Source organism: Pinus tabuliformis, chromosome 5_2, assembly GCF_031772625.1.
Source record: "Pinus tabuliformis cultivar Carrire ecotype Pingquan chromosome 5_2, CPIR1, whole genome shotgun sequence".
Taxonomy (NCBI): Eukaryota; Viridiplantae; Streptophyta; class Pinopsida; order Pinales; family Pinaceae; genus Pinus; species Pinus tabuliformis.
Genome location: NC_142306.1, coordinates 267,799,245 through 267,809,286, shown reverse-complemented (window position 1 = coordinate 267,809,286; position 10,042 = coordinate 267,799,245). Strand labels below are relative to the sequence as shown.

General features: G+C 37.4%; 1 pseudogene; it reads right to left on the bottom strand.

The window, feature by feature from the left end:
- Positions 1 to 329: 329 nt before the first annotated feature.
- Positions 330 to 10,042, bottom strand: part of LOC149158543 (uncharacterized) — a 97,764-nt pseudogene continuing 88,051 nt past the window's right edge.

Sequence of the window (10,042 nt, the reverse complement as noted above, 5' to 3'; positions counted from 1 at the left end):
ATAGTTGTGCATAACCTCATAGTTAGCCCGACACCTATGTTGCTTCTACAAAGGCCCACAAAACAAACATACGTGTTTATAGTTTATTATTTTGTTTGGTCACATAACATATTATTTAATAAATGTAATTTAAAATAATTTATTCTCTTATCAATAAAGAAACAAATTCAACAAACTATTTTTACATCGTAAGGGGTTTCTCTGTGAAATGTACTCCCGAGTGTGCCATTTTGTATTGTTTTTGAGTTGTTGATTTAATGTGTTAGATGATTAAATAGATTCCCTCCATTGGATATCATAGGTGGTTATAGTAAGTTTGTTACAAGTGGTTACAGTAATGACGGTCTGCAACAACTCAAGATTATGAAGTATGGTATACATGTATGTAAAGAATTGGTTGCATGTGCTTTAGGCTCTTCGTACATGGCTACATTGAGCATTGTGTGGATTGCCTCTTTAGCCTCCTTCCTTAGCTGAGTGACCTCCATGGCCCCCTTTTGGGCCTGCACGCTCGAGGTTACCACGACCCTGTGCATCGAAGTGAATGACATTCTAGCTATGGTTAAGACCACTTTGGCCAAGACAAAATCTGACTGTGAGTTAATGGGGTGACCCCGGGCACCCTTGACCTTGTTGTTGTGGGGCCTTGTTTGGGCCTTAACTGTGGCTATTCAACAACACAAAGGGCATGACATGCAGATTAGGGTTATGGTAGTGTAGACATAGAAAGGGTTCACTCATGGGAATTACCTTGGGTATAGTGGTGGTTGCCATGTGTTGCTAATTGAGATGGACATTGCAAGGATAGGCGGAGCATTTCAAGAGACCCTGCATGGTGCAACTGCATTCATCTAGAGAATAGGGGAAATGCATGTGGCAATGAGTCACGAGGACACAAGAGTTGCAGAGGAGATGGTACAGGCCCTCTACCTAGATGTAATGGAGGAAATACCTATCCTTCTCGCAACGACTACACTTTGACTTGGCCTTCTCCTTCTCCTCCCCAACTTCTTTCGACTCTTACATCTCTTCCATCATGTTTTTCAGTTCTCTGTCTTTGTTGTTTCACCAATTTCTTCACTATGGATTTTTTCTTTTTACTAATCCTCCTAGCATTTGAACTCCGTTGAGGGTAGGTACACAAGAAATATGGAGATTCGAATCGTGCTCCCTTACTTCACAGACTCGAAACAATTAAGAACAAGTAACAAACCTTGTCACCGGGAACCCTTTCAAACCTGTTCTTAGTCAACCATTTATAGGTGCAAAGGGAACATGAAAATAGGCGAGTTCGATCTGGTCCTACCAGTTTCAATACCACATGATCTGGTTAGGTGAGACACTTCTATGTTGTTTCTTTGCATAGGGATTTTATATGATCAAAATGAATTAGAAGGTCATCCACGTAAAGTAGTATTGATAAAAGGTGAGATAATAAATGGAGAAAATAAAGATATTTATTTTTTTAAATAAAAAAATTAATTTGCAATTTCCTATATTTTAAAAGTTTGTTTAAAATTGGAAAGTATAAAATTTTATATCAATATTCTAATTAATCTATTACAAATTAGTGAAAAAGATTTATTTTTAAAGGAAGTGAGTTGTTAAATATTTAATTTATTTAAACCAAAGATTTATATGAAAATTTTCACTTAAAAATGAGATTTGTTTATCTAATAATTTATTTGTATTTATCTTGTATTTTTATAAATTTAAAATATAAAGAAGATTTTTTACCCAATTATTTGTTGTTTAAGTTTTTCTGTTGTATTTTGTTTTAATTGGTAGTTTAAAATTACCTTAAAATTTGTTGGTGTTGTCTATAGCAAAAATGATATATCATGGCAAAAATTTTATATGTATTTTCGATGGAAAATATCATGTCATGACCAAGGAACTAGTGGACCAAAGTTAAGACATTTTCTTTTAAAAGAAAATATTAATTAAAAAAAATGTTTCAATGTGAACCATAAATTAATTATTTCAATTTTCATATTAAGTATTAAGTATAAAGAGAAATAAATTGAATGTAAAAACTTTCGTACCATCATGTACTGTTTTTGAGTTGTTGATTTGATGTGTTAGATGATTAAGCAGATTCCCACTGTCGGATATCATAGGTGGTTATAGTAAGTTCGTTACAAGTGGTTACAGTAACAACGGTCTGCAACAACTCAAGATTATCAAGTATGGTATACATGTATGTAAACAATAGGTCGCATGCACTTTAGGCTCTTCCTACATGGATATATTGAGCATTGTGTGGATGGCCTCTTTAGCCTCCTTCCTCAGTTGAGTGACCTCCATGGCCCCCTTCTGGGCCTGCACGCTCACAACTACCACGAACTTGTGCATCGAAGCGAATGAAATTCTAGCCGCGGTTAAGACCACTTTGGCCGAGACAAAATCCGACTTTGTGTTAATGGGGCGACTGTGGGCACCCTTGAACTTATTGTTGGGGTGCCTTTTCTAGGCCTTAACTGTGGCTGTCCAACAACACAAAGGGCATGACATGTAGATTAGGGTTCTGGCAGTGCAGACATAGGAAGGGTTCACTCATGGGAATTACCGTGGGTAGAGTGGTGGTTGCCATGTGCTGCCAAGTGATATGGACACTGCAAGGATAGGTGAAGAATTTCAAGAGACCCTGGATGGAGCTATTGCATTCATCTAGACAATAGGGGAAATACATGTGACAATGAGTCACGAGGACACAGGAGTTGTAGAGGAGATGCTACAAGCCCTTTACCTAGAGCTAATGGAGGCAACACTTATCCTTCTCGGAATGACAAAAATTTGATTTGGCCTTCTCCTTCTCCTCCCCAACTTCTCTTCACACTTACATCTCTTCCAACATGTTTTTCAGTTCTCTATCTCTGTTGTTTCACCAATTTCTTTGCTATGTATTTTTTCTTTAAACTAATCTCCTCCTAGCATTTGTGTAGGAATTTACAGGGTAAGTTCCTCAGAAAGAACACCAAAAGGACACCGCTCACAACCAGATCACAGATCAATACACCAGTATTTTTGACGTGGTTAAAACCCTCAAAGAGGGAAACAGTCCACAGCCTGCGCCAACGTGGCTACTACAGGCAATTTATTAATCAAAGAATGAAAATTTACATAAGCTTCTCTCATGCACGTATTACCCGAACAATGACCCTCCATGCGCTTTAAATAGAACTCATGGACCAATCGGGTGTCAAGCCACGGATCAAGTGTCGGTAATACCGAGGAGAGAATGAACCGTCGGATCACTACATATCGTGACCGTCGGATTGTAAGTTACAAAATGTACAACGGTAAAGAAACACACTTTACCTAACTCTATACCTAACTCTAAACTAGACCAAGTTGTACTTAACTATTTCCTATATGTCGGAATATCCTAACATCCCCCCTTAAGAACAACTTGGGATAGGATTGAAGGATTTACAAATATGACACAATAGGAGAAGGAAGGAGGCACTAGAGCCTATCCCCCCTTAGTGACAACTTCCTGAACTCCAAGCATATATCGAAGTTTAGTGAACTTCGCCTCTGTGAGAGCCTTTGTGAAGATGTATGCAACCTGATCATCTTTTGAACAATATTGCACTTCAAGAATATGGTCATGAATGAGCTTTCTGATGAAGTGCATGTGTAGTTCAATGTGTTTGCTGCGCTGATGCTGGACTGGATCTTTGCATAGCTGAATGGAACTTTGATTATCACACCAAAGTGTGGTTGGATGCTGCTGCTCAAAGCCAAACTCTGATAGGATTTGACGAAGCCACAAGGCTTCCTTACTAGCTTCCACGGCACCACGATACTCTGCTTCTGCTGATGAAAGAGAAATGGCAGCTTGTTTCTTAAAAGCCCATGTAATAGGTCCTGAACCAAGAGTGAAGACATAACCTGCAGTAGACTTTCGATCATCAGGGTCACCAACCCAATCAGAATCAGTGAAACCAACTAATAGAGGAGTTGTTTTGGCACTGTAATGAATCCCAAACTGTACTGTACCTCGAACATAACGAAGTATTCTTTTAGCTGCTTTCCAATGACTTTCACAGGGGTTTTGCATAAAACGAGCAACAAGCCCAACAACAAAGGAAAGGTCAGGACGAGTATGGATTAAATACAAGATTTTTCCTACAAGTTGATGGTATAAGGTAGCATCAACTTCAGGAGAAGTACAAGAGACTGAAAGTTTGACTCTAGACTGAAAGGGATAAGGGGCTGGCTTACAGTCTTCCATGTGAAAATGACGAAGGATATCACAAGCATACTTGGACTGGGAAAGGAAAATACCCTCCTTGGATTGCAAGACTTGAAGACCGAGAAAATAGTGTAAGTGTCCTAAGTCTGTCATTTCAAATTTCTTTTTAAGGCTGGACTTCACATGGTTTATAAGGTTGGGATCACTACCAGTAAGAATAAGATCATCAACATAAAGAACAAGGATGATAAGAGAGTTGCCCAGTTTCTTGGTGTAGACAATATTGTCAGAATAACACCTAGAAAAGCCAGATTCTAAAAGAAAGCTATCCATTTTGGCATACCAAGCCCAAGGAGCTTGCTTGAGACCATAAAGGGATTTCTTAAGTCGACAAACAAGGCTAGAGTCTGTTTGTATGAAGCCAATGGGTTGTTCCATATAGATTTCTTCCTGCAAGTCCCCATGCAAGAAGGCAGATTTAACATCCATCTGATGGACTTCCCATTTTAAAGAGGCAGCAAGGGAAAGAACAAGGCAGATAGAGTTCATTTTGGCAACAGGGAGAAGGTTTCAGTGTAGTCAATGCCTTCAACCTGTGAAAATCCCTTACCAACAAGACGAGCTTTATGTTTATCAACTTTCCCATCTGGTCCATACTTGGTTCTGTAAACCCATTTACATCTAACAAGTTTGCGTCCCTTTGGTAGAGGAACAAGATCCCATGTATCATTTGCCAACAATGAATGATATTCTTCATTCATAGCTGCTTCCCAATGTGGATGGCCTGAAGCTTCTGCAAAAGTGTCAGGATCATGATTTACTGGAGCTTGAGCCAGTAAAGAAGAGGCTCTTTCAAACTGAGAACGTGTACGTCGCTGATCTGTAGGATCACCGACAAGATCACCTGCTGCATCCCGAGTAGCACGGACCCATCTTGGAAGTTGAGGATCCTGAGAAGGTGGGGGAGGATTATCATCCTCACTTTCATCATCTGAAGAAGAAATGTTTTCAAAAGTAGAAGAGATAGGAAGAGGTGGCACATCCGCCGGACTAGGCTCGCAGGCCGATTTATTTTCATCAAAATCTACATGTCTTCTAATGATAACATTTTTGGACTTAAATGGAATAAGTATATAACCTTTTACATCTTTAGAATATCCAACAAAAGTACATTTCTCACTCTTAGGTTCTGAAGCTTTATGCTTTTCATCTGGAATATGGGCCCATGCTTCACTTCCAAAAACACGAAAGTGACTTACATCTGGTTTAGTGGAACTCCAAGCTTCTTCTGGAGTGATATTCTTTAGAACCTTAGTAGGAGTGCGATTGATTATATAATTTTCACAATTAATTGCTTCGGCCCAAAAACTAAGACTAAGTCCTTTAGATTGCAGCATACAATTAGCAATTTCCTTTAAGGTGCGATTTTTCCTTTCAGCTACACCATTTTGTTGTGGAGTGTATGGAGCAATATGTTGCATTTGAATTCCATTTTCAGTGAAAAAGTTGATGAATGTGTTTTTAACATATTCTCCACCATTATCAGTTCTTAGCTTAAGAATTTGATGTCCAGATTGTTTTTCAACAAAGGCTTTGAAGGCCAAAAATGTGTTAAATACTTCGCTCTTGAGTTTTAAGAAGTATACCCAAGTGCGTCTGGAGAAATCATCAATGAAAGTTAAGAAATACTTGCAGCCAGAGAATGAAGCAACAGGAAGTGGACCACATAAATCACTGTGCACAAGCTGTAAAGGGGCTGAGGCATGCCAAGAGGCACGTTTGTCAAAACTGTCCCGATGATGTTTTCCGAGTACACATCTGGAACAAACACCATCTCTGCAAGATACCATAGGAAGACCTGTCACCATATTTTCTTTACATAGATGCTGAAGGGAGCGATAGTTTAAGTGACCAAATCGCTCATGCCAAAGTTTGCTCACTTCATCATTATGAGCAACAAATACTGAGGGAAGATTTGATGACCCAAAGTTGTGAAACTTATACAACCTTGTGGAATCAGCAGCAATACCAGTAGCTAGAATCTGTTTAGGATCTCTTAGATCCTTGATTACAACATCATGAGGTGAAAATTCAACAATTTTACCTTCACCTGAATGAGTTATGTGATATAAAGATAGAAGGTTGCAGGATAAGGTTGGAACACATAATACATCATTAAACTGACCATTGTCTAGATGAACAGTTCTAGTCCCAACAACATTAAGAGATCTATCATCACCAACATATATATTTTTGGTGTTACAATCATTTAAAGAAGAAAACATGGCTTGGTTTTTGGCCATGTGATAAGAGGCTCCAGAATCAATGAGCCACTCATGAGAAGGAGAGGAAGAAGATACATTTAATGCATAACCAGACTGAGATGATTGACAACGACATGCAGAAAGTGCCATTCCGGAAGTTGAAGTTGAAGTGTGTTCCACATGGATGTTAGGTTTCTTCATTGCGGCTTCCAAGGCTTCCATCTTCTTAAAGCATTTAGATTCTAAGTGGTCATCTCGATTACAAAAGTTACAATGTCTATCAGTCTTCTTCCATTTGCTTTTATTGGTCTTATCATTTTGCTGAAATGATCTTTCATTTTGAGGCTGAGTTGGTTTAGGACCATTCTTGTTAGGATATGACTTCTTAGGATTCTTTGAATTTGGTTACTGTTGGGCAGCTAACGCTTTCGTGGAAGAGTTTCCAAGATTAAGAAGACCAAGGTGTAAGAGTTTTTCTTGTTCTCTTATTAAAGAATCACAAAAAGAGTCAAAGGAAGGGGCCTTGTAGTCTTTTCCTTGACAAATGAAAGCTTCCATTGTAGAATGGAAGGTGGAAAAAAATACAGAGTAGGCTGGTTGCAACATAGTAAGGATGGAATAAATAAGGTTACTATCTTCTTTCTTAACCTTATCACCTTCCAAAAGATATCTAAGGGTCTTGAATTTGGACAAGAAATCTTCAATGCAAGAAAAATTATTAGGATCCAATTTAAGCAACTCATTTTCAAGTTGATGGGCTCTAATTTCATTTTTAATCCCAAAAACTTTAGTGAGTTTTTCCAATGCTTCATGAGGAGTCTCAAGTTCTGCAATATGGAATCTAAGATCAGGAGAAATAGACATCCCTATCAAACCACGTGCTTGATCTTGTCTATTTTCCCATTTTGCAGCCTTGTCTTCATCTTTTGGTTTCTTCTCTTGGTCTGTGGCTATTCTGTAGAGACCTTTACTTCTAAGTAAATCTTCCATGTAGGCTATCCATTGGAAGTAGTTAGTGCTGTCAAGAATGACTTAGCATGGACTTTCCATTTTAAAAAAAAACTGAAGCTGAAGATGCTGAAAGTAAGTGTTCCAATGGATAAATCTCGAAAAATTAGGCTGTTTTAAAAAAACGGCTCTGAAAAAGGCTTCCGGATGAAGAAGTTATGGCTTTTGAAAAACAATTTGTTGAAGTTGCCAGCAAAGTGCGCGAATGTGCGGGAATGAAAAAATCCGCCCCCACAAAATGGAGACTTGAACCCAAGACCTCTACTCTCTTAAAATAGCTTGGAACCAATTGATCTATACAAAAAATTTCAGAGAGAGAGAGAGAGAGAGAGAGAGAGGGGGGGCGGGGGGGGCTTGGTTTGCGTGCTTGCCTTGAGAAAGCTCTTTTTCCCTACAAAACACAAAACACAAAACCCAACACGAATATGCAAAGAAAAAACGAACCTTGCGGCTCGAAGTTAGCTTTAGCCAAAAAACTAGATATATTAAAAAAATGAACCTTGCGGCTCAAAGTTAGCTTTAGCCGAAAAACTAAATATTTTTCTCAATGTTTCTGATTTTCCGAGATCACACTAAGGTGCAGGAAAAAGAGCATACACATGAGAAAAATCCTTCCTTTATGTTTCTGATTTGCCCAAATCGCACAGAGTCGCAGGGCAAAGAGCATACGCAGAAATGAAAGGTATAGATCCGGTTAAAAAAAAAGCTAAATAAACCGAAACCGAAATAAGCATAGAGAAAATAATAGTAAACTACAAATAAACACTGTATACCTCCGGATCTGAAAAATGACGCAGCTAGGGCTACCGGAAACCTTTTCGCGTGAAATGAAAGGGGTTCCTCACTGGAACAGATGCTCCGAATGCAACAGAGCAGTCCTCTCGACCCGAAAGCAGTCAGAAATAGCAGATCTAGGAAACGATAGTCGGATGCAGTTCTACCGGCTTCAAATTTGGATCACCAACGGACGCGGCCCTCAAATAGCTCTGATACCATGTAGGAATTTACAGGGTAAGTTCCTAAAAAAGAACACCAAAAGGACACCGCTCACAACCAGATCACAGATCAATACACCTTTATTTTTGACGTGGTTAAAACCCTCAAAGAGGGAAACAGTCCACGGCCTGCGCCAACGTGGCTACTACAGGCAATTTATTAATCAAGGAATGAAAATTTACATAAGCTTCTCTCATGCACGGATTACCCGAACAATGACCCTCCATGCGCTTTAAATAGAACTCATGGACCAATCGGGTGTCAAGCCACAGATCAAGTGTCAGTAATACCGAGGAGAGAATGAACCGTCGGATCACTACATATCGTGACCGTCGGATTGTAAGTTACAAAATGTACAACGGTAAAGAAACACACTTTACCTAACTCTATACCTAACTCTAAACTAGACCAAGTTGTACTTAACTATTTCCTATATGTCGGAATATCCTAACAATTTGAACTCCATTGAGGGTAGGTACACAGACAATATGTGGATTCGAACCACGCTCCCCTACTTCGCAGAATCGAAACAATTAAAAACAAGTAAAAAACCTTGTCATATGGAACGCTTTCGAACCTATTGTTAGTCAACCATTTATAAGTGCAGAGGGAATGGAAAAATATTCGAGTTGATCGGTCCTACCAGTTTCAATACCACATGTTCTGTTTAGGTGAGACACTTCTATGTTGTTTCTTTGCATAGGGATTTTGTATGATCAAAATGAATTAGAAGGTAGTCCACGTAAAGTAGTATTGATAAAAGGTGAGATAATAAATGGAGAAAATAAAGAGATTTATTTTTTTTAATAAAAAAATTAATTTGCAATTTTCTATATTTTAAAAGTCTCTTTCAAATTGGAAAATATAAAATTTTATATCAATATTCTTATTAATCTATTACAAAAGATTTATTTTTAAAGGAAGTGAGTTGTTAAATATCTAATTTATTTAAATCAAATATTTATATGAAAATTTTCACTTAAAAATGAGATTTATTTATCTAATAATTTATTTGTATTTATCTTGTATTTTTATAAATTTAAAATATAAAGAAGAATTTTTACCAAATTATTGTTGTTTATGTTTTTGTGTTGTATTTTGTTTTAATTGGTAGTTTAAAATTACTTTAAAATTTGTTGGTGTTATTTATAGCAAAAATCATATATCATGGAGAAAATTATAAATGTATTGTCTATGACCAAGGAACTAGTGGACCAAAGTTAAGAAGTTTTCTTTTAAAAGCAAATAAAATAAAAAAAAATGTTTCAATGTCAACCATATATTAATTATTTCAATTTTCATATTAATGTGAGAGAGAGAGATGTTTCAATGTCAACCATAAATTAATTATTTCAATTTTCATATTAGAGAGAGAGAGAGAGAGAATCAATATCCATGTTGAGAAAAATATTTCAATGCCAATTATATAATTAAAAAATCTTATGGTTAAAAAATATTATGCTGAATAGGTCAAAATCAAGGAAATGTTGATTGTTTTTCTATATCTATCAAAAGAGATGAAATTTTTCAAGATTTAAACCTCCTTTTGAATGTGACGCTTGAGAAAAGATTT